The 25115-nt window shown below is 38.7% G+C and overlaps 1 protein-coding gene across 4 annotated transcripts in view; it reads left to right on the top strand.

Moving 5' to 3' along the window:
* Nucleotides 1–25115, top strand: part of PPP2R5E (protein phosphatase 2 regulatory subunit B'epsilon) — a 75527-nt gene that overhangs the window by 15644 nt on the left and 34768 nt on the right. The window contains exon 1 of one of the 4 annotated variants that reach the window (XM_082485445.1): nt 7333–7351. The exons of the other annotated variants lie outside the window; for them this stretch is intronic. The gene's annotated coding sequence lies outside the window, so the exon portion shown is untranslated. Of the gene's footprint in view, nt 1–7332; nt 7352–25115 lie in introns of those variants that run through there. 4 annotated transcript variants of the gene reach the window in all.

The following is a 25115-nucleotide window of genomic DNA, read 5'->3' as shown; positions in this document are numbered from 1 at the left end:
GCTTAGGTTCCTTTGTATTAATTCTGACTTTACTGCTACTCAAAGTTCCCTATTTAATATCCTCAGAAGATGTTATCTATATGCTATTTTAATCATATAGATCATTAAGGAAGTTATTAATGTCTGGACTAAATTGATTCTTATATCTCACTGGCATTTCTTTCCAGTTGGATACTTTAAGATTTTTATCCTTTTATTTCTAGACTTTTCGGCAGTACTGTGTTTCTCAGCTTCTCCTATCCAAAAAAACTGGGATCAGTTTTAAACGTAGGACTTCTGGGGAAAACAGAAGCGCGATTCATGCTGGAATAGAGTAAACTTTGTAAATCCAATCACAATCAAAATTGAAGCTGTATTGTAATCATTGAGTATATATCTTCACATTGATTTCAATATCCTGTCTTTGTACTTTAATTTGTACAGTAGTAGTTCTTAAATGATAAATTATTAAGTAAATATTTTCCTAGCGGAATGTGCTTTCTATTTTTGTATATCATCTTGAGAACAGAATGTGATTCCTTTCTGTAGGGTCAGCTGTTTGAAATACTTGCCTGTGTTTGTTCTAACTGCATAATCTATAATCCTCAATATGTCTTTAATCCACTTTATCTCTTGCAGAACTACGTCTTTGGAATAGGGAAGAATATAGTGTGATAGATAGAATTTAAGTGTATAAAGTTTGGCAAGATTATTGATAGATTTTGGCAAATACCAAATAGAAAAAAATGACTAGTTAAGGAAATAAAATACTACTTACTCGTGTTTTCATTCCTGTGGAATGAACAAATAATAAGTAACAAAGAAGTTTTACAGTATTTCATATCTGGAAATATGATAAAATTAAAGATGGAATTTACCACCTGGCTAATCTTAAACATCTCCTACAGTGTTAAGGGAAAGGAATTGATTTAATTTCATTTTATTCTTTGTGGTTATCGTGTGAAGTTGAATTGAAATTAAAAATGTTTACCTTTCTATGCATGGCTAAGGTAGAAACCAGGGTGCGCGTTTCTTAGCACTGACCACTTGATGTTGAGTGGATGCATTAACCTGGAGCCAATATAGCTGTGCGTTCAAGGAGGGAGGTGTGTGTGCATGCACACGTGTCTTCAGAAGTCTGTCTTTAGGAGAATGAGTGTCTTCTGGTTTTGGGTAGTAGTGTTTTTGACAATTTGGCGTGCTGCTTTTGTTAAGGATTTCACAGAGAGCTTCTGTTCTGTTGTGATTGCATCACTAGAATAATGGAGGGGAAAAACTTGAAAAATTGCCTGTAGCCTACACGTATTAATAGGCAAAACGTGACCTTTCAACAAAACTATTGGCGCTCTTGGGGCGGGATCTATTTTGGTGGCTTGATATACTATACATTTTTCAAGTAGGAGAATAAGGGAGGACCAGTAATAAACAATCAGCTATCAAAACTTCAGAAGATTTTTTTTAAATTAACCCAAATAAATATTCAAAACCACTATTTTTGTGTGTAAATTTCAGGTAGAGTATCTTATTAGGTGAGTATGGAAGTGTTAGATGCAAATAGAGTTGATTTTCTCTCTCCAAATGCTGCTATTGCTTTTGTATGTTTTGGTAACGGACAGCAATTGAAAATCATTAAATAAAACAAGTTGTCAAGGGTCAGGTTTCTGTGTTTGTCTAGTATTAAGGTATTAGGTACCATTTCTCAGGGGACGATGGATTTTTCATTTCGCCTAGTGACAAATAGTCTGATTTTACAAGGTCTTTGGGTTTGGAAGGTGGGGTGGGAATAGCGATGGTGTTAAATGACAAACTTGTGCAGCACAGCTTTATTGTTAATGAAGTCACACTACCTAGCAGGCCTGGGTTCAACCACCACCACTACGTCTGTTTATTATTTTTTTTTAAGTAGTTGGTGTTGAACACAAATATTCCCGGTTTTGTATTTTAGAAGAAGATGAGTATCAGCACTGTTAAGTATACCTGGCACATGAGTCCTAATGTTTGTTGTTCTTACAAATGGCTAGGAACATGCATAACACTGAAAACCCCACATTCGTATAATGCTAAACAGAAGGAAAAAGTTAGTGTGGAATTTCAGCGTTCTACATTTGTAGAGCTTCGGAGAATCCTTTGAGGAGATGTAAATTGCAGGGAAGCTTATTTACATGAGTAGAGATTTCCTTTGTAGAAAAAAACGGTACCATGTAAAGCAGCATGGTCCTTGTGTGTTAACTTGCCCTTAAAAATGATTCCACCTAATCCATTTCCTGGAGGGATGGGAACTGGCTAACTGGGCAGCAAGTGAATCTGAACACAAAAATGCCTGTTACTGTACCTGCACGTCCCATTGCAATAGCATCCATGTGGCTGTAGGGAGGGAGGGCCTGCGTTTTATTTTTTCCAGTGAGGAAATAAGTCGGAATTTGCACCTTTTCCTTTTAGACAACAAGAAGTTTTCTACCAGCTTCACTGCTTAAATTCATATTGTGCTTTCTGTGCTGCTGTACCATTTTCAGTAAAAGAGCAGTTGCATGGAGACAAAGAGGCTGCTGATTTAAGTCTCAATAGAGAAGTCTGTTAGGCTTCAACTGTGGGAGGATACTAAATGTAGCTAAGAGGTTGGCAGATGCTACCTGGACTAAAACTACTTGAAAATATTAAGCAGCTGTTTAGTAGGTTTGCCTAAAAACCATTTAACGACTGGAAGTATTGCTGGGAAAAATATGACAGAGGAGTTTTGATTTAAAAATGTACTTACTGTCTGCATCTGATTTGCTCTTTTGTGTTGAATACAAAAAAAAGTGGAGTTCAGCTACAAATATTTTGCTAGTGTTGATGACGGGGGGGGGGGAACCCCAACCCCAAGCGTGGCTTTCTCTTCCCACCTGTCTTACAATTTTTTGGTAAATTATGTCAGTTTATGCAACATTTTGGCTTTCATTTTCAAAGGGAGTAATCCTGTTTCTGATTATGTAAGTTAAGCTGAAAGCTGTGGAGTGTTGTCTTCTGAAATTTTCAGAAAGCTCAGTGTATCTGCTCGTATTAATGTTTTTCTAAGCTGTAACAATCTGAAAACGTACCTAAAGGGTTTGTTTTGTGCTGCAACCTATGAGAGCACCATAAGGAGGCCAGAGGAGAGGTGGTGGGACTGGGCCTGAATTTCCACTGGCTGCACGCAGAGCTCCATGTATGGCCCAAGAGGGGAAGCCATCTTCATCTGCACCTTCCTCATCCCTGCGCTGGCCTCCTCTGCAGGTCGGATAGTCCTGGGAGCTGCCCTGGTTTCTCGTCTTGTTGACGAGCCAGAGTGTAAACGCTCTTTAGCCATATCATTTCTGACCTGTGAGATGCTGTGTGGGGTACATGAAATGAGATACCCCAGCATTTTTTGTTTTTTCCTTTCGGAGGGTGGAGAGGGGAGATAAAGAAGTTGCGTGAAGCTGTTGTGCAGCGTGACTAAACATAGAGAAAAGGCTTAAGGAAGCCGTTGCTCAGGACCAGGGTAGTTAATTTAAGCAGGGAGTATGAACTTCTAATTCATTTCTAAGTGCGATTCCCTTTATGACCTGTTCCATGGGGAGAGTTGATTACAGGATTTCTGTGCTGGGTCATTAAATAGTTAACATCAATGGAGATATTTATGCTTCAGAAGCTGAGATTTGCACACGTGTGGGTATAAGCATTTCCAGTAGAACACATTTGATACTTAACCTGGAAAAAAGTCAAAAGAGGTGATTAATGTTTTGTACCTTTGGAATAGGTTTAATTTTGTGTGCCTGAAACTTCTAGCAGGTGCTGTAGAAACCAGGGGGGGCGAGTCTTTTCAACATGTCCCACCCATACTTCACATAGAGCCACAAAATAATGTTCAGATGAACAAGAATCTCTTGATTGAATGGAAATGCAGTTTTCCATGGCCTCATTATTCCAGAAATCATCATTTCATTGTAGGCAAATTTAACTAAAACCTAGGACATTTCTGCACAATTATCTGAAAGAAAAAATACTTTTCTCATTTAAAGTGAGGCAAAGAAAAAACTTTTTCACAGAGTTGGTGTTGATCTATCTTGGCTACTAGTTCTGCTTCTGATAGAAAGGGGTTTTAAATTTTCATAAATATGTTTTGTCATTTTTTTACTATTTTGTTTGTTACTACACTAATACAGTAACGTGGCTAAAATTTCTGTACACACAGTTTCATAAACTTTCAGTTTTTCTTGTAGAATTTCTAAAAAATTATTTCTGTAAGAATGCACTTCTGCCCATGTGAAATGGTTTCTTTAGAACTTCTCTACCGGTCCCTTGCTGTTTGTCAGGGGTGGGTTTTGTGCCCTGAATCAGCCTTTTGCTTTGTCCATGAATACCAGCCCAAATTTGGCAGAGTTCTGAGACGGAGGAAGATTATCTTGTGTGGAACAGCTAGATGGGATTATCATAATTAAGAATGATCAGGCATTTTAGCATCTGTTATTAACCAGAGTGTACGTGTGTCATCCTCACAGAGCAAATGAGGATGATTTGTTTCCTCTTAGGTGTGACAGAGGCATCAGTGTTATGTCTCTCTGTGGCACTGGTAAGATCAATACTAGGATACATCATGGGGTCTGGGATTTGGCATACTTGAAGAAGCTATAGGAGAACGAGAGAGATATAGACCCATTAAATGATCGAAGACCCAGAGAAAATGCCTTATGCAATACAATTTAAAAAAAAAAAAAAAAGCTGTTTGAATAGTTTATCAAAAAAGCTTGAGAGCAGATGTGATCATAGTGTCTTCTGGGGAGAAAATACTGGTCAAATACAAGAAGAACTTTAGCTGTCAGCTAAAGCCAGAAATTAGGCATGAGTTTTTAATAATGAGGAAAAATATGTGCTGGCAGGAACTACTTAAAGTGGTGTTAGATTCTCTGTTTGTGTGCTTCCAAATCAAGAGTCACTACTTTTAGAAAAGTTATGTTTTATTTGAACACAAGTTACCAGACTTAATTCACGGAGGGTTGCTGCATTATGAAATCTCAGGGAGCGTTTCATTCAAGTTAGACTATCTGCTCTGGCAGCCCCTTCCAGCTTGCATTTTTCTAAATCTGCAGCCCTAAGACCCCAGCCATTTCAGAAGCTACGAAGGAAAGGCAGCAAGGGATTTGGGGAGAAAAGCAAGACTTTTGTAGTTGGATGTTTACTTGGAGGAATTAGACTTTGTTGTTTCCTCTGCTCTGTCTATCTTGGGTGATACTCTGCTAGTTGTTCAGAACTGCTTGCTCTTTTTGCTGCTCAGCCTGAGACACTGGGTCGTGATTTTCAGAATGGATGATGACTCAAAATGCAAGTGAGCTTGGTGGGAACTAGTCTGGAATACTACACAGTGCCAGGTAAAGAGTCAGAAAAATCAGGAAGTCTCCAATTGGGCATTGAAAATTAATGCCTGCTTTTAACCTGAATCTTTTTGTTTATCAATGTTGTTTTAATTTAATATCCTGTGAGTAATACAGCATAAAAATGACAGTCTTTAAAAATTATTCCTGTTTGGTTTGAGAAAAACAGGCAATAAAAATTAAACATGACATTATACAAAATCTTTAAGATTCTCTGGTATTATTATAGCTAAATAACTGAAAGATTGCTCTCATCTTATTTTAATAGAACCAAATCTGATTGGATTATATTTGTTTTTCTTTTCAAAAATCACAGACTGTCACAAACATTTTTAAAAGTCTTGATTAAAGGTAATGGTGGAGCCTAGTGAAATTTCGTGTATGATCCAGACTGGAGCATGGTTGCTTCATCGGTTCATTTTGAGGGTGAAGTCCCTTCTTTCTCAATCAGTTTGTTGGTTTTTTTTCAAGGTAATAAAACTTTAAAATTAATTATTCTGTTTTTTTAATTCATTACAATAATTCAATATTTCATTATACAAAAATATTTTTTCTTCCTAAGAGTGCTGTGTTGTGTTTTGTTTTTTTTTTTTTTAAATGAAATCCATAGTTCATTTTGTTGCTTCACCAGATCTGTTTCTTCTCATTAATGCATTTTAGCAAGCCTCACCAGGTTAAAGTAGGGCTGTAGATTTAAAATAATATTACAGTGCAATCCTGCTGAAGCTCTTCTATTTTCTCACTTCCTTCTGCTTGCTCTGAGCACAACAATCTCTGAATGCCTTTTCTCCCCTCTTTCTTTACTGCTGTGGAGAACGCTGATACCATGTGCAATTGTGATTTTAATTGTCAAGTGAAAACAATTCAGTAGCAAATGCCTTGTATGTTTGCTTGGTATTCCCTTCTTTGGGTCAAAATCTTAGGGAATATTGAACAACTTCTCCCAGTACTGTGAAGTGATATTTTACAGCACCAAAAAGTTCATCTGTGTGGACTTGCAGTATGTTTATTCTGCTAATTTTGTGGTGTAACATGCAGTAATTTATTGTAATGTGTTACATGTTCTTACATTAACTTTTGCCCTTCTTAGATGTTTCCCTTCCCAGTTCCAAACAAATATCTTAAAAATAGTCAAGCAGCTCATTGAAGGTAGAAGGGAATGGCTGCCCTTACAGAAATAAGCAGAACCTCAGAGATGCTGATGATGTGATTTTTTTATTTTTTTTTTTAAAAAAAGGAGGTTTCATGGCTGTTTTCTACAAACTCCTTAAAACTCGCTTTTTGATTTTTTTTTTTTTTTTTAAATGAATGTGAGGAAATGAAACACAATATGCTGATGAATCCAAAATTTGTGGAGATTTGATATATTCTTAAATACAGGCAGTAAATTGCTGAAATGAAAGCTGTTCAGTATATCTTGTGGAAAAATGATTATGCTCTCATTCTCTAAAAATAAAGGATTGTAATTCGAGCCTGCCTTTTTAAAAGAAGAGTTTCCTTCAATGTTGTTTCAAGGTAGAGTTTGAAAAAGGAAGTAATTTGTAAAATGTTGAAATGCAGTTCAGTGTCAAAGCAACCGAAGAACAAAATTACTCAAAATAAATAGTTGCTCTTATTTTGAAAGCATGTCAAAGTGGAGGAGCTTTCTTTATGCATAGTTGCTATTGGCTGCACAAACCTCTCGTTTCTGCAGCTAATGATAGATAGGAATATTAATAATATAATTCATGCCTTGTCATATTTTGCTGCTTAATCATCTTGTTTGGCACACCCCCCTCGTGTTCCGTGTGGCCATAATTCAGGAATGAAAGCTCACTTGGGCACTGGTATTACAGTCCAGTAATCAAAGAGGCTGGGATTATGCAGATAATGAAAGGACTGGCCAGCGTGTGTTTACCCACAAAAACTGGAGTGAAGTTAGGGACAGTAAACAGCCCGGGAGCTGTCTTCCGTGCCGGACGATGGCCGTCGCTCCTACGTCACGGCTGCTTTAAAGATCCAGGGTGGGTAAGCAGAAACCGAGAGCGCTCTCGGGTTCAGGAATATGTGTCAGCAGTATTACTTGAAGTTTCTGCCATCAAAAACTTAATCTCTTACAAGTCTTTAATAACGTTGGTTTTTTGTATGCTGTTGCTGCTGCCAAAAGTAACATTTCGAGGAGGTTGCTAACATTTTGTTAGAAAATACATGATTTATAAGCAAACAGTTTCCCGGACGTTAATGTAGATTAGAAAGATAAAGAGGGGCTATAGCATGAACCTGAATGCAAATAGAATAGAAAAACAGGATATATTTTTTGTTTTCCTTAACTTTTTTTTGTTGACAGCTGCAATTTTAAAATCTAAACCTAACATTTTCTCAGAGGCTAGCACTGAACCTTGTGAATCGCTTGTGATTCAAAGCGTTGCTCTGTTTGTCTGGATAACTTTTTTTTTTTTTTTTAAGTTTTGGAGCAGGAAGCAATCTCTTGGCTCAATACTGAAGTTAGTTGTAGTCGGGGGGGCATTTTAATGGGTAAAATTATAAGAGGATAAAAGAAAGTATCTAAAACAAATGAAAGGGGAAAATAGGTTAGGTTTTGTTTGGTTATTTGTGGTGGTTTTGTTTGTTGTTTTGTTGGGGTTTGGTTTGTTGTTGTTGTTTGGGTTTTTTGGTTGTTTTTTTTTTTTTCTACCTCAAGAAGCCCTTTCCCTCTCTTGGCTTTTAAATGGTGTTTCATCTTTAAGTCGTGTAGATCTTTCCAAGACAACCATGATTTTTTGTGAAGTGGTTTCCATGCTCTTGTCAATGCATGAATAACAAATAATAGAATGGGTGGGGAGGAAGTTGATTGTAATTTGACTTAAAAGCATGAATGTTTTGACCTCAGCGATTGGCAGTTTGAAAAGAATGATTTGCTGTGCTGTTTGTGTGAGTGTTGGGTTGTTCAGTGTTAATCACCATCCAGTTATGGACATAATTCACTTGTTAGACAAGTGAATTACACTATAGGCTAGTGTTGGACTTCTAAACATACCTTCAGTAAGCACTCGGGTTAAAAGCAGGGATGTTCATTAGAGTGCTGTCTTGATGGAAAGAAGCAATGCTTACCTTGTGGATGTAATGAAGGTAAAGTTCTTCAAGTTGGAGAGGTTTGAAAAAAAAATAAGAAATTTTTATTTTTTATTATAGTTTCTTCTGTACTTAAAGATGGATTTCCTGACATACTGAGTGACTGCTCATTGTGAAATTTTCATGCATAATCAAAGGATGAGGTTTTGGTGGGTTTTTTGGTGTTTTGTTGTTGTTTGGTTTTTTTGTCTTTCTAATTGTGTTTTAGGTTCTAAATTTTGAGTAGGATGAGTTTTGGTTTGGTTTATAGTGAGATGGCTTTCTTTAGCAGTGGTAAACTTTCAGTGATGGGTATCATTTAAAAATATTCTATCTATGCATGCTGTAGGAAAGCTGATCCTTATTTTTTTATAAATGATACTTTTATTTGGCTTGTATTTACAGATGTATAATGAGCTTTATGAGACAGTCAGTGTAAATTAGATCAATTTATACTCTGATCCTATAGGTAGAATTCTAGTCTCGAGAGCCCTAAAATCTGAGGAAGCGTAGGATCAGCCTCCACGTTGTAACAGTTTTTCCTGCATTTCAGAATTAAGACCGTATTTTGTGTTGTTCAGAAACAAGTCTAATTTGATTATATTAGCACTTTGCCTGATTAAGAATTGCTGAATCAGGTTCACTATTTGAAAGGTAGGCATGTAGAGGGAAACGTGTGCTAATGTCTGTGTTACTCTGGCTAGTGTGTTATGTGGTGACGATGACAAGGCAAGAGCTGATCTCTGTGTTGAAGGATGTTAAGAGGGACTGTATTTGTATTTTAATTCAAAACAAAGTTTGCAGTGTGTTTTATTTTTTGCACATCTTTTTGCTAAGTTAAGACAAGTTTTGAAGTTGTCTTTGAATGTGCTAGGGTCTGAGTTGGTTTTCCACCGGTTGAAGGTAGAGAATTATATGCAGAATAAATGTAAAAAAGACTTTTAAAGACAAGTTAGAATTCAAGTTTTCCAAGTTTTTATGTGAAAGAACAAACAAACAAACAAAAAACCCAGAAGCCTTTGTACCAGTCATGTGTTCTTAAATATTTCCATAGGGGAAAAAAATATGTTTCTGTTTGGTTTAAGAAAGGAGGCTGACACTGTTTATTAGGCATAATAAAAAAGAAGCTTAATTTCAAAATACCAGTCCAGCAGGAATTTTATGCACCTCCTGTTAGCCTGTGTATTCTACCCCTTGGACATTCAGAAAACGTTAGGAGTTTCAATTATTATAATTAAGATATTCCTGTCATCAGTTTTTGGTTGTTTCTTTTTTTTTTTGTTTTGTTTTGTTTTGTTTTTTAAGTGAAGCATTTTCAAATAATTTTACAATTCTTCTTGCTACAGATTTCGATGAGTTTATTACTTATATTAAGGAAAAAGCTTCCTTTTTGTTTGTTGTTGTAGTTGGTTTTTTAAGGTGCAGGAAGCCCAGAAACATAAAATGACCTACGATTTTAGACCTACCCAAAAGTAAAGGGTTAATGGCAGCTTGCGAAGTAGTGACAAGAAAAGGTAGAATGATCAGGGAAGGGGGAAAACCAGGGGAAGTTGTTGCTCCGTCACAGAATCAGGAAGCAGAGAGGAACTGGACAGACCTGTTGTATAAGAGGAGCTGCGCCGTATCAGGTGCAGTGCAGTGGAGGGGAATTAGACCTCCCGAATACCGGAACAGGGTGAGTACAGAGGACCGGAGAGAGCTCTGCTTGAGCTCATCTATTCTGCAAGTGAGAGAGGAGGCAAGTGCTACTGCAGGCAAACTGGTTGCGGTATCTGAGCTTGCTCTAGTATCTAAAACACTCTTCCCTCAACTTTTATAACTGAGCGCTTCATAACACTGGAAAAAGAAGAAGAAAATTCAAGGATTGCTTAGTATGCTGTTACTTGGAGATAGTGAGGATGTGGAGAAATGATAATAAAATCTTACTCCTGAACAGGTGAAGTCCATTATTGTACAATAATACAATTTTCTTTGCCTTACAAGTACTTTAGTAAAAATTACTGATGCATAAACTTGAATCTGTCTACAACCTGGTTGAATTTTGGAGTAATTTGATTTTTTTTTCAGGTGATCTGAGCTATTAAAGGGAGGGCTGAAGGTAAATACTTGCACAATGAGTGCCCTAAGGTGGTGCCAATGCCTCAAGGAAGGATTATCTCATAGTGGGAAGAGTAGTGCCCAAAGCAGAAGAACCTGCCATTTTCCTCTTCATTGCACAAGCAGCCTTTTTTCATTTCCTCTGCCTTGCTGTACCCTGATCGAAACCTCACATTAGGCCAAGGAAACTTGTGTGTCTGGGTAAGGCTGTGTGCAGTGAGAGAGGACAAACTGGGCTGCTCTTTGCACCTTATCTGAGTGAGGACAGACAACTCAGGAGAACTCATCCATCTCTGGTAGGCCTAGTTTAGTGCAGAAGGTGATACTGGAATGGCGGAAGAGCCCCATGGGCAGCAGGAACCTGTGAGTCCAAGCCGGGAGGGGAAGTGTGCTGTCTGGATGCGTGCCATGGAAAGTCAGTGGTGTCCTCTCAGGTGTCAGCCCAGGACACTTAGACTGTTTGGAGCTGAGTACCACCAGAGATCCCTTGAGTCTCTAGGCTCGTCACAGATTATCGTAGCTCTGAGGCTAACTCCCCTGCCTGCCACATCTGCCTCAGAGACTGGAGGAGAGGGCCCTCTTGTAAAATGATCAACAACCATCAGGCCTTGGTCTGCGCAAAAACTACTTTGGCTGTGCCTGAGCATCCCATGGAGAATGTGTGTATGTAACTGGGAATTACTGTGTCCTCTCCCATCACAGTTGTGTCCACAGCTAGAAGCTCCCCTATATTTTTCCAACATTTTGGCTCAACAGGCACGATGTTTAGGAGTTGGAGAAAGAGTGAGAGGGATGCTCTTGAGCTGAGTCCTAGGGCCTAGGTTGCCTAGTGCTCCTGTGATGGGCTCTGCTTGTCGTGCCGGGGTTTGGTCTCCCTCTGCTCACTCCTCACTCCCTCCTGGCACTTAATGTCCCTCATGGTGCTGTCATGGGATGCAAGGATTCCTCATTGGTTTTGAGGCACCATACATTTGAACCCAAATATATATATAAATATAAATAGATGTGCCTGCCTTTTCTATAATACAGTTGACTGTGAGTTCTTTCTATATTACTTGTATCGTCAGTCTGGACCAAATGTGTACACAACTGTACAGAACTGTTTGTTTAAAAACGAAAGTAACCCAAACCAAACTAATGTGAGAGCGGGAAGTAGGGATGTGCAGAGCTAATGGTGGTGGCGGTTTGCAGGGCAAGGATTTTGCAGTCTGCTGTACGTGTTCATTCTTTCTGGCAGAATCACATTTAAAGCTGATCCTTTTTGCCTTCATTTCAAGTGAAAAGAAGTTCCTTTCTCAGCAAAACAAGCCATCATAGAAGCATTCAGTTTCTCATTTGCAGAATAAATGATTTCAAGTTCTCTTGGGTCCACATGGAAAAAGTACTCCACCGTTTTACCGGATGCTGTGTTCTCCAAAACATCCCATTTTTTTAAATGGCTGTTTCTTAATTATCCACAGCTGAAGGCCCTTCCCTTTACTCTTGGCAGCCTATGCAGTCTTTATGGGGTGGAACAGGATCTTTCTTTCGTCCTAGGAAATAGTATTAATCCTGCCAGTATTTAACTGGATCCAGGATTACTAATATGTCAAAAAGCTCTGCTTCTGGTTTTTACAGATGATGTTCAGGACATCTGATAGTTGCGTTCATGTTGTCAAAAAAAGCGTGCTGTGTTTGTGGTGACCTCAGAATTTCTAGAAGGGATTTATTATGTTAGTATGAGATGATTGCGGTCTTCATTAGTAAAAATGAGTCAAGTTCTCTTAATAAAATGGTAATTTTCTCATTTACGTTCTATATTTCTGAAGTAATGATTTTTAAATACTCAGCATTTAAATTTGCCTTTCTAGTGGAATAATAAAGTATTACAATGACTGTAAAGTAATTTAGAATGAATTTAGATCATTTAGTTATTTACTTTTCCCAGTGTTTTCCTGTCTAACCAGTCTGTCTGTCTTATGATCTGTTATTCCTGTTTGTACCAATTTGGTTGATAAATATGCAAAAGTAGAATTGTTGGGAGGAAATGCCGAGATTCTTCAACTTGACTTTTCGTTAGTAAAGTGATTAAGAAGCAAGCAGGGCTCCCTGAGTTGGCTGAAACATCATTTTGTAGCTGTGAAGCCAGCTGTTTTATGTCACGTATACAAGAAAGAAGTCTGTGTGGAAAAACACCTGTTTCAGACTGGGTTGCTTATATGCGTGTATTGTCATCACTTGTTTCACTCTTAAAAAATCCAACTTTACATGGGTTTTCTGTCATTTCTTCTTTAGTAGATCGTTGCAAGTTTACAGATTGGTCTAGGTAATACATTAAAAAAAAGAACAGTGAATAGGTAGAGTACAGTTGATCTTTAGTGCTACAGTTATCACCTATTTTATGTGGTGCTTCCTTACAGGATTTAGAACTTTAAATACCTAAAACTCTCATGCAGTACAGTCGTTACTTTTTAAAAAAAAAAAAAGTGTGAGTGAAGTTGCTATGGAATCTTAGAGGCTAAAATCTGGTTAATTGGTATTGAACTCTGGGCTTCATCTTCCATGGGAACAAATTTACTGGAAGCTTCCTCATTTGAATTAATGCAAGCATGAGGCATAGAGATTCCTTAGTGCAGCAGCTCAGAAAGAGTTACTCAACTAGGTTACTTTTCCAGTTGTGACTAAGGGGCCAATTAGCAGCATCCGGAATGAGACGGCAGCGCCTAGGTAAAAATAGATGGCATTTGGAGAAGCTGGGGGCTGTTTTGGAGAAGGTCTTCAGCTGCAGACTGAGCGAAGCAAGACAAAGAGGCAAGCTTCAGAAAGGAGTAGTACAGACATGATTGTGAGAAACTCCATGAAAAGACAAAGGTAGGAGTAGCCCAGGGAAATGGCAAGAAGCAACACCGAATTGGACCCTCAAACTGAAGGGCCTCTGCTGCCAAAGGAATGCTTGAGCTGGGTTCCTCTCTCCCTTCTGACAAGAGAGAGAATGCTAGCATTGATATTAAAATGAAACAGCCTCTAACATCCTGTGAAAATGACAGGAACCAGAGGAGTGGGTGTAAAGCTCGCTAGATTGTTAGGTCTTACGTTAAGGATTGATACTTTAATGCCTCTGTCAGAGGAAGGGGTAAGGCACACAGAAGTGCTGCTTCAGTAGGTTTGCTTGAAGGTGATTAGTTGACTACTGCTGGAGTCTCTGAGTCCAAATAATTAAGTAATATGCTAGGTACAGGGAGGAGAACTTGATGGCATGGGGTTGTACTTTGCTTTCTAGCCTTTACAGTTACAACTTCGTCCTTTGACCGCAACAGTTTTCGACAGTTCTTCTCTGTCATTTCTGTAGGGTACTGAAGCTACTGGGTCAGTGTAGTTTAAAAATCTTTTGTTCTTCGCTGACCTACTTTGGCTGCACATTAGCTATTGGATTGGGAAAGAGTGATCTGTATATGTGCCTGCTCATTCAGCCTGAATGTAAAGTAAATATAATGTAGAAAGCTGTCTGCCTTCTCTTGACAAACTTCAGTCCAGGGGAGGTAATCACTTAACATACTAATTTTTATTGTAGATCACTTGGTCTACTTGTCATTTAATAATGTATTAGTGAATTTGATATTTCATGAAAAATAAAGAAGGTGGGAAAGGATGCAGCTGAAGTCCTGTGTTTAAATACACGAAGGATGTGTGTAAGTTAAGAGTTCTTGCAAGTGGTCTAGTAGTGAGCCTGCTACTCCCTAAAAAGTATGGGCAAGCTAGAGATTGTATGATGTGTGCATTCATACGGTCAGATACAAAGCCTGTTTGCTGTACTATACGTGTTTTCTTGATCACTGATCTGTACCTGCAAAGACTCTGTAAAAATACCTTGTAAAAGTTATGCTAATTCACCAATCGTGTATTTGGATCACCTCACTTACAAAGAGGAGCTTTCAGACTTACCTACATATATATAAACCTGCAAAATACACACTTTTCCTGCTGAATTTTTTGTGGAATACATAACTGATGAGATTGCTCTTCCTTTTCTTGATTAGTAAGCAATGAGCTTTCTGCCAATTAGAGCAAAGGTGTGATCACAATTCTAATGAACCAGGGTAACATGCCTGTTGACTTCAATTTGGCCTGGATGCTAACTGAGGACGAAGCCTGCGACCACAGTATAGCTGAGGATAAATACTGTTGGTAATCTAATTTCAGCTTACCATCTTCAGTAGAGAAGCACCTTAACTAATGAGTAGTTTGGAAGATGTAGAGAGGGTAGCAGTTGATGATGAAGAGTATTGTTTGGTAACCACGGTGGAAATATTTTAATTATATTTAATGCCTAAACTGTTATGTCTGGTTAAAATTTCTAACGGTCTAAACTAATAAAGTTTTGCAAAGTGACTTGATGCGCAGCACAGCGATACCTTTGGTTACATTAGTTGTATGATACAACCTTGTCTGTGTAGTTTTAAGTTTTCTCAAACTTGTTTATGAATCTTAAGAATCATAGAATCATTTAGGTTGGAAAAGACCTTTAAGATCATAAGAGTCCAACCGCTAACTTAGCACTGCTGAGTCCACCACTACACCATGTCCCTAAGTGGCACATCTACACATCTTTTAAATACCTCCAGGGATGGCGACTCAACCACTTTCCTGAGCAGCCAGTTTCAATGTTTGATAACCCTTTCTGTGAAGAACTTTTTCCTACTATCCAATCTAAACCTCTCCTGGTGCAACTTGAGGCCATTTCCCCTTGTCTTATTGCTTGTTACTTGGGAGGAAAGACTGACCCCCACCTCTCCACAACCTCCTTTCAGGTAGTTCTGGAGAGTGATAAGGTCTCCCCTCAGCCTTCTTTTCTCCAGACTAAACAACCCCAGTTCCTGTAGCTGCTGCTCATAAGACTTTTGCTTGAGACCCCTCACCAGCTTCGTTTTCCTCTGTGGAGATGCTCCAGCATCTCAATGTCTGTCTTGCAGTGAGGGGACCAAAACTGAACACAGTACTAGAGCTGGGGCCTCACCAGTGCCGAGAACAGGAGACGATCGCTTCCCTAGTCCTGCTGTCCACACTGTTCCTGATACAGGCCAGGATGCTGTTGGCCTTCTTGGCCACCTGAGCACACTGCTGGCTTATATTCAGCCAGCTGTCTACCAATACCACCAGGTCCTTTTCCACTGGGCAGCTTTCCAGCCACTCTTCCCCAAGCCTATGGGGTTGTTGTGACCCAGGTGCAGGACCCTTGTTGAACGTCATACAACTGGCCTCAGCCCATTGATCCAGCCTGTCCAGATCCCTCTGTAGAGCCTTCCTACCCTCAAGCAGACCAACACTCCCGCCCAACTTGGTGTCATCTGCAAACTTACTGAGGATGCACTTGATCCCCTCATCCAGGTCATTGTTAAAGATATTACACAGAACTGGCCCGAGCCAGTTGAGCCTTGGGGAACATGACTTGTGACTGACTGCCAACTGAATTTAGCTCCATTCACCACAATTCTTTGGGCTCGGCCATCTAGCCACCTTAACTACCCAGTGAAGAGTATGCCCTTCTAAGCCCTGAGCAGCCCGTTTTTGCAGGAGAGTGCTGTGGGAAAAGGTGTCAAAGGCTTTAGTAAAGTCTAGGTAGACAACATCCACAGCCTTTCCCTCGTCCACTAAGCGGGTCACCTTGTCATAGAGGAGATCAGGTTAGTCAAGCAGGACCTGGCTTTCATAAACCCATGCTGACTGGGCCTGATTGTCTGGTTGTCCTGTACGTGCCCTGTGAAGGCACCTCAAGATGATCTGTTCCATAACCTTCTGTGGCACTAAGGTCAGACTGACAGGCCTGTAGTTCCCCGGATCCTCCTTCTGGCCCTTCTTATAGAAGGGTGTCACATTTGTTAGCTTCCAGTCAACTGGGACTTTCCTGGTTAGCCAGGACTGCTGATAAATGATGAGAAGTGGCTTGGTGAGCACTTCCACCAGCTCCCTCAGTACCCTTGGGTGGATCCCATCCAGTCCCGTAGACTTGTGCGTGTCTACGTGGTATAGCAGGTTGCTAGCCATTTCCCCTTGAACTACAGGGGCTTCATTCTGCTCCCTATCTCTTTCTTCCCAGGCTGGAAACCCAGAGAAGAACTTAATTTTTGTATTAAGTTCATTTGTAATGGGTCAAATATTTATTTTTAAGGTAGACTGATAGTCATATTGCAGAGGGGCTAAGTAATCTGTAGAGAAATTCACTTCAGGTGCCAAGGCCCAGTGATGATCAGATAGATTTTTCTGTCCAATAGCGGATGGCATTTCTGAGGGACAGGAAAACCGATGATCGATATGCGTGCATGCAGATAAATATATTCTGCCAAAAGAAAACTGCATTTTTTTATTCAGTGTTTTCGGAAGAGGTCAGAGGTAAATGGTGTTCTGAAAAAACGTCCACACACATTATGGTAATGCAAGGCTACAATAAGGATTGCTCTTTAGGCAACTGCAAATATTCAGAAAGGAGGTCTTTGCTCTCTAGAACCTTGTATTGGGGAGATAAAATGTCTATCCCATTTAAGATTCAAGCAGCAACAAAACCCATTGCTGTTTAAAAGATAGAAAGGTGGCTTAATACTCTGCATCATTCAAATTCCTAAGTTTTAGCAAAAACACTCAGTTTAGGTATGAGCAGTGGACTCTAAAGGTGAATGATAATTACTAGTAAATGAGTCTCTCATTTACATTGTTTTAAATCTAAACTGTGATGGAGAAGATCTTATTTTTAAAGGAATAGCTGGTATTTTTACATAGACATATGTAATGATAATACAGATAACATAAAATATCCAGCATAACACAGACTTGACAGGTTATAGGGGTGTCATGTTTTTCCCCTCTGTTGATGAATTGTTCCTGATCCTAAATAATTTGAAGATCCAGAGGTTGCTGTAGAAATGGTCTAGAACAGGGATGTGTTTCTGTGCACCAGGGAATGTGGGAGAGCTCTACAGTAATTGCAAAAGCAAAATAAACTAAAGTGGATTTATTTATTTATTTTCTGTCATTTAGACAGATCTACTGGGATTGGCAATATGAGAAAGGGCGTTCCCTTAACTAACAGCTTGACTAATTTGAGTTATTGTCATAAGGTATTGAATAACATAGTCTGAGCCTTACAGATGACCGTATCTCAGGGCAGCTGGCTGAGCCTAAGCACTGGAAGGCCTTATGCAAGGAACGTATCTTGAAGGAGGGGATGATGTGGTAACCTCTTTTCTTGACAAATAAACCACATGGATTGCTTGCACAAAGTCCTCACGTAGCGTCTTTGAGTAATGCTTTCTAATTTCTCAGTTGGCAAGGAGATACCATCCCAGTGCGTAGATCAGGATGTACCTTCAGGTTTTCCTGTGTTTGCTCATGGTTCAAACGGAATGTAGCAGGGGTTATGTTCTCGGGCTCAGGAAACGCAGATGAGCAGTGAGTGCTGTGGCTGGTGTTCCTGAGGGATGTGCCTCTGCAGACACATCTCCCCCTGCAACCCCAACGCCTTTTTGGCATAACATTGAATCCAGCTTGGGGTGTTGATTCTGATCTCTCTGGGCTGAAACTAGTTTTTAGAAGATTAAACGAATAATGAAGGCCAAACGCAATAATTTTGTTCTTCTGTCGTGCTGGAGGCTTCCGCAGTAAAGAGGAAACGTGTAAAGAGTTGGACTTTTTGGGGAGGTCCTTCTGGGGACTGTAGAATGAACTCCCAGTTTGTTTCTGCATCTTCCATCATAACTTCGGGGTATGTTTGTTAAATCTTGTCTTTTTCTTGCACAGACCTAGCATCTTGCTTGTGTGCAGTTCTGTAAAATTCTTACTCCATTACACAGATTGGTTCCTCTACAGAGAGAATGAGAGAGCAAACACATGATGGACAGTCGTATGGCATAGTGCATTACTGGAAAATACTGGGAGACTATTGTGGTAAATTAGCATAGAGTAGAATATGTTCTTGACTAAATTTACACTACCAAATGAGAAGGGAATGGAAGTTATGTTTTCAGGGTTCAATTAAACTCTTCTAAATGTATAAATAGGATTATAGAATCTGTATTTTATATCTATGTATATTATTTAAGTTAATAAATGTAAATATTTTTAAATGTAAGCCTGAGGTCTTAGACAGTGGGTTGCATATGTAAAACAGTTCTTCCTTAATTACTTCTTTCACAGAAGAATGAAGTACTCCTGTGACTTCTGGGTTAAATTAGTGGGTCAGTATCAAGCAGAGTAACAATCCTGGCACTTGTTCTGAGCCCGTTTGGATGAAAGTTATGTTTTGGGTTTCCTATGCTCTTGGTTCAGTTTTTTTTCTGTCTAAGTGTCACTGAATAAAATTCATAGAGCAACTCTGTAGTTTGAGCAAAATGAATATTGCCTATTTTTATTTGGACAGATGGCAGTTTCAGAGCACTTACTAAGCAAGGTATAATTTTTGCACTCTTACAGGAAGCATGTGCAACTCTATAATTTTATCGTGATTTCATTATGTAGTTAATGCACCAAACAGATTCCAATGCAAATCCTGAACTGCCTTGTGACCCCAGTTAGAATGGAAGGTAGCCGTAAGATTGCTGTGACATGTTTGTGTTCTTATGTTTAATGAGCGTTACAGAGCAAAAGCTTCTCATGTCATGCAGAAAACATTGTGATCTGATAAGAATATTATAAAAAGGAAGACAATAATCCTCTTAAGGATTCTTCTGTCTTAGGTCAGCAAGCCATTGTGGGGTTTTTGCAAAGGTGTTTCTTAGTAGCCTGGAACTTAGAAAAATGTTTACAAGTTTTAGATTTTTTGCCATCAAAGGAACCTGGAAAACATGAGATGTTCATTATGAATTACTAGTCTTGCCATTTTCTGATATTTGCCATTAATTTACAACACACACGCAAAAAATTGCACATGATGTAGCAAGATAAAGTTGAAGCTGCAGTATAATCCATCATTCTCTCTAAAATTAACAGAAGCAAAGGACAAGATAAAAGTGATATGAGCATAGCATGACAAAGTTGAAATAATGAGCCAAGACTTGTGTCTCTATTGGTGTTTGGGATTCCAGTGCTCTACTAAGAACTTAGGAATGGATGGAGGATGGCAGGGTCCTAGAGACTAGCTAGGCAATTAAGAATACACTGAAAAAGCAGCCTGATGACCTGTTAGTGATTTTAAAGGAAAGGAAGGCAGCAGTAGGGTGACCTAGTGAAGCACTAAGTTACTATTGTGTAGCTTTGCTCTACGTCTGTAATTTGAGAAATCACTTGGAAATGGGATGTCTTTGTTTACATGGTCTTCCTGTCTCTGGTCTTTGTGATGTGTTTTAGGGTAGAGGAGCTGAGCAAGTAGGCAAGTACATCTTATTTTGGATTTGCATTTGCTCTACCTGTAGCTTTTGCTATTCAAATACCTACGGAAAGCCTGACTTCCATTCTGATGTACAGCTCCTCCTGGTCACAGCTGAAAGGAACCAATGGATGATTCAGCACTAGAGGCATTACCAGCTAGAACTGAGCAAAGGTGTAAGGAGTAATACTTCCTAATCTTGGAATCTCAAAAAACCCAACAGCAAAGATTTTTTTTTTGTAAAGTCAATCTTGTATTTGTAATGGAGCATGATGTTAAAATTCAGAAATCATTAAATTTGTGGGTATTTTGATTGTTACACTAAGGATGTTATAACACAGCTCCGGGAGCTCCAAAGTGTGAGCTGATTGTACTGGCTTTTCGTGTTGTCTCCCAGCATAGTATTGGTCTGGTTTTTTACACACCTAGCTAAATTAACAGGTCAGTGCTTAAGAAAAACCAAAACAAAACAGGAACCAACAAACAAACAAAAAACACCAAACCAACCACAAATCCTGTAAGTGGACATATGCTTATGTTTATACAAATGTAGAAAGTAGAAGATGAACAGTTTCTGGAGTTTCCTCCCCTCTTTTTTTTTTTTTAAGGATATTTAAAATAAATCTCTTATTTATTTTTTTTTTTTTCCTCCCTTCTCCTTCGAGAAGACTTTGAAAAGTAACAATTATGTCTTTCATATCTAGCATTGGAAGGTTAGGCAGAAGTTGTGTGGTGAAGGTATCCTGATAATTTCTTCGCTACCTCAGGTTCTCAAGTGGCAGGACAAACATGGGCAGAAGCTCTCTCTGGTGACTGTTAGGCAAACCTAGTGACTGTGACTCTTCTGAGTGAAGGCTGGCTTGTACTTTGAAAGTGCAATTGAGTAATAACCTACTTAAAACAAGTAGCATAACATTTCTGAGCCAGTATAAAAGAAACTTGAGTCAGTCCAGGAAAATTGGCCACAATAACTCTCAGTGTTTCAGCAAAATGTTTCTGTCTTATTTTGGGGTTTTATGCCACGTATTCAATTTAGGAAATTGAAATAACATTTCCGTGTGTTTTTGCTACCCTTTTTGTTTCCCTTAGAAAAAAAGAATGGCTAATTATTGTTTTTGAAATATTAGTAAAAATTCAGGGGGAGGGAGAGAAAGCAGCCTACAAAACCTGTGATCAGCTTGGGGCTAAAAAAAAGTGTTAATTTGATGTCTAGTCAAACTTAACATGAATAATGTAGTGGGATATATTAAAGATGTCATAGAGTGTTGGGAATCTCCAGATATGTAGGTGCTTAGTCAAATCTAGCCCCTAATCACTAACTCATTCATTCTTGTTTTGCTTAAACACTTTGAGCTCCTATTTTTTCCTTTTAAAATATTCTGGTACTTTTATTGTGTTACCTATTCCCCAAAGAATTTCTTCCTCTCTGTCTTTTCCAAGTCTCCTGCTCATGCTCTACCTCATTCTCTTTCTCTTTTCTTTTAATACTTTTTTATGTTGTTGCTCTGCCTTCTTTAGCCTCTCACTCTGTCTCCTTCTCATAATATTCACAGCTGTTTTGTTATTCTCCATCTCTCCTGAAATTTTTTGGTACACTAATCCACTTGCTTTTCCCCCATCATTTTTTCTCTAAAATTTGTGTCATTTGAGTCTTTTTCCATTTCTTCTCTGGTACCTTCTTTGACCTGGATCATTTTTGGCTTGAATGTACTTGTAGGCAAATAGGTAGACTTTGACTGTCTTGGATTACTCCATTAGTCTAAACTTTTCCCATTCATTGAAGAACTAATGAGCAGGGGTTGAAAAGTGTTGTCAGCTTACCTAAGGAAGAAGGCATCACTGCTTGATTATGAAAAGACATTTACTGCTACTGGTGATTATTAGTACTAGAGTGAGGGACACTATATACTACGAAATAGCTTGTGAGTCTGTTTTTGTGGGACCTAGAACAGCAATTGGTATACCTAAATACCACGGTGGTCTTGTCTTCCATTAGTTGCTCATGAATTCACAGTATCCACTATGTATTTCCTTGATTCCTTATTTTTATCTGAGCTGTTTGATGTAACTCTGTTTCGTAACTTCTGTTAGTGATGAGTAAGAGTACCCAAACTTGTAAAACCTAGGGCACCCTGGAAGCTCTCTACTCACTTGAGAGTGACACATCAGTGGTGCTAATTTGCAGTAATACAGTCCTTTTGCAAGAGGTATGGATGTAATAGTATTTTGCTATGGCTCATCAGTAGCTTTGACAACCAAGCTTGCAGTCTTGATCCACTTCCAAGCTGAAAGATGTTCACAGCACAGACGCTATTCATTGGTGTAGTCAGTGGTGGGATGAACAAGTGTTGGTCACAGATTGACAAAGCGTAGCCTAAAGGAATCTTTTCATTGAAACTTTGACTGCTGTGGCTCTAGATTGAGCTGTATGGGTGAAACTGAGGAGGCTTAAACTGTTGCCTGCACCATGCCTGCTGTGGAAGTAGGCAAAAAGTTTAAGTGAAGTTTCATAGACTTTAAAGTATGTTTTTGAAAAATATGCTTTATTGAAATTCTTTTTATTGTCAGTTTGTTTTTAATTCTTGCTCTGAAGGAAATGGCAGCCCTTCATCTGTGTGTTCTATTAAGGGGCTGAAGCTCATAAGATTCTGCATGCATGAGTAAAGGCAGAATTTTGATTAATATATTTAAAAGTATATCTACGCTACAAAATTTTGTCAGTGTATATGACTAAGAGCACATCTGTTGCTTGTAATGCTACTCCACATGCACTCCAGGCACTCAACCCCAAATCTAGATCTACCCTGATTTCAGACTACTCATCCCAGTTAATGATGATTGTTGAAAACCTCTGTGAACTGATCGGGGAGTATTGCCAAGCAGTAGAGGGATTCATAGTGTCCAGGATCCCTGCAAAACTACTCAGGAGACTCCCACTCAGTGAGAACTTGTTCAGGTTGACAAGGGAGGAATTTATGGTCAGGGAAATAATTCTCAATTTTGTGATTGATTATCTGAAGAGACGCTGATTGTCAGGAAAAGTGATGGAGTATATCCTGTGTTACACTTCTAATCCTGCGTTTTGAATGTGCTGGAAACAGTGTGTGAATGTTGTACTTTTCTTTTTGTGCGTGTTCACTCATGAAAGTCAGCTTGAGTTTGTCCCACTGTATTTATTGCTGTGTGCATAATGTTGGTACTGGTTCGACTTTATATATTTGGAACACAGTGCCTAACTGCTGCCCTGCCTGTATAATTATTAAGTATAGAGAATGGGTTGGGAAAACAGCTTTGAAAAAAGCAGCTATTATAAACAAATGATTACTGACTTCATAAAGCATTCATAATATTGACAGCCAGTCAGGAAAATTAAATGAATGCAATCAGGATAGTGATTACTTTTCTCAAGAAGTGTGTGTAAGAAAGAGAGGGCAAGCATTTGTACTTCTTGGCATATTAAGACTGTGAAAAGTGGCTTATAGAATTGTGGCTTAAACCACGACGGTTAGGTACTCGGGTATATGTATGACAGGCCCTCGAGTTAGTCAAAGCTTTGAGCTGGGTGTCGCTAGACCTTCTCTTGAAGTGAACTTCTCAAAGAAGACCAAAAGGCTTTCAAATTCAAATTTACAAGTGTTATTTGAATAAAAACTAGAAAGTTGGCTTCTTATAAAATACAGTCTTTTTAGTGGCCAGTGGGGAGTAGATGTAGACATAAAGAGATTTATGTACAACTGCCTACTTTGTGCAGGTAGGTCCTTGCTTCAGTAGTTGGTTATGTTTAACTTGGTGGCTTTGTGAGTGGCAGCAAAGCAGGAGTGGTTTGTTTGGGTTTTTAGAGCTTTTTTGTCACAGGGAGATTTTACTTAAATAGAAAAATAGTTAGGTTTATTAAATGACTGGTAGATATGGAAACTGAAGAAAAACTGGGGAATTATTTTGCTGTTAAGTTGATAGGGAAGGTGTGTAGGAAACAATCTCAGTGGGCAGAGGCGAGTGAATAGAGTTCTTAGGTGCTGGGAAATTAAAAGGAAGTTCTTAAAATTAATGTGAATAAGAAAGTTACTCTTGATCTCTCTGCCCCCCATTCCGGACATACTTTGGTTTTAGTACATGTTTTTATTTTTCATGCTTAATGTGGTGTTTGCTGTTACTATCATACAAGAAGATGATGGTTGTTCTTTAGGCGAATGTCATCATCAAGCTATTTAATAACAGTAATATATATACTGGAAGCTATAGTTCTTCTGAGGGCATTTTGATGTTAATTATTAATAAATGTTCTGATAGTACGTATGTGGGTGCAGGGTAGCATGTGTCAGCATATCCTAATTTTGCTTAATAATTTATATGTAATGTGCATCACTTGTCTACTTTTATTCTAGTTCTAGGCCCTATACTGTCTTGCATCTGCAATCCCGTGACTTTTCCTTACAGTTGCGGTGCTGGCTTAAGCAGCTCAGTCTTCACTTCTTCACTTCCCAGCATTATACCCTTCATTGCAAAGCCACAGGCTGAAGTGGGTCAGGGAACTGATGCGGGTGTTCAATATCTCCCCCTTCTTGGCTTTTCACTACCACTGAGAGGAAAAACGTAGCTCAGTTCTCTGGATGCAGTTTTGCTGGTCTGATGCACAGTTTTAGTTTTCTGTGATCCAAAATCAGTTACGTGTAAATAGCTTTAATCAACATATGAAGGTAGTATAAACACGAGTATTTTTTTATATATGATAGAGACTTGCAGTAAAAGTATGTTATCAGATTTTTACGTCTTTATTTAATAAAAGGATGCAGAAGGCAGAGACTGCAGAAGTGACTGATGAGAAGGGATGGGCTGGTTGGATTAGGGTTCTTTTGGAAAAAAAACATTAAGGGAGAAACTGAATTGCTCTGGCCATTTTAAAATTGGTATTTCAGCCCTTGTAACAATTGTTGGTCCATGTCTAAAAAAAATTACTTTCAATTTTTCTGGTAACTTTATAAAACACTTGATTTTGTTAAAGGTTCTGATTCTGTCTTGATTATAATTGTTCAAATGTACTAGTACTTGCTTTCACTAAGTCAGTTTCCTTTGACTCTGTGAATACTTGGTGTATTTCAAAAGCTTTGTACAGTTTTAAATGGCTGAAAACTGACGAGCCTGAAAGGTAACTCCTAGGAGAGACCTTCTGAAAATGAGGCGAGTTCTCACAGTCATCTAGACAGAACTTCATCTTCCTTTAAATTTTGATTTTAATAAATGTATACTCT

The sequence above is a fragment of the Vanellus vanellus genome (genome assembly GCF_965231255.1).
Source record: "Vanellus vanellus genome assembly, chromosome: 6".
NCBI lineage: Eukaryota > Metazoa > Chordata > Aves > Charadriiformes > Charadriidae > Vanellus > Vanellus vanellus.
The sequence above is the reverse complement of the archived record's forward strand: the minus strand, read 5'-3'. Positions and strand labels throughout refer to the sequence as shown.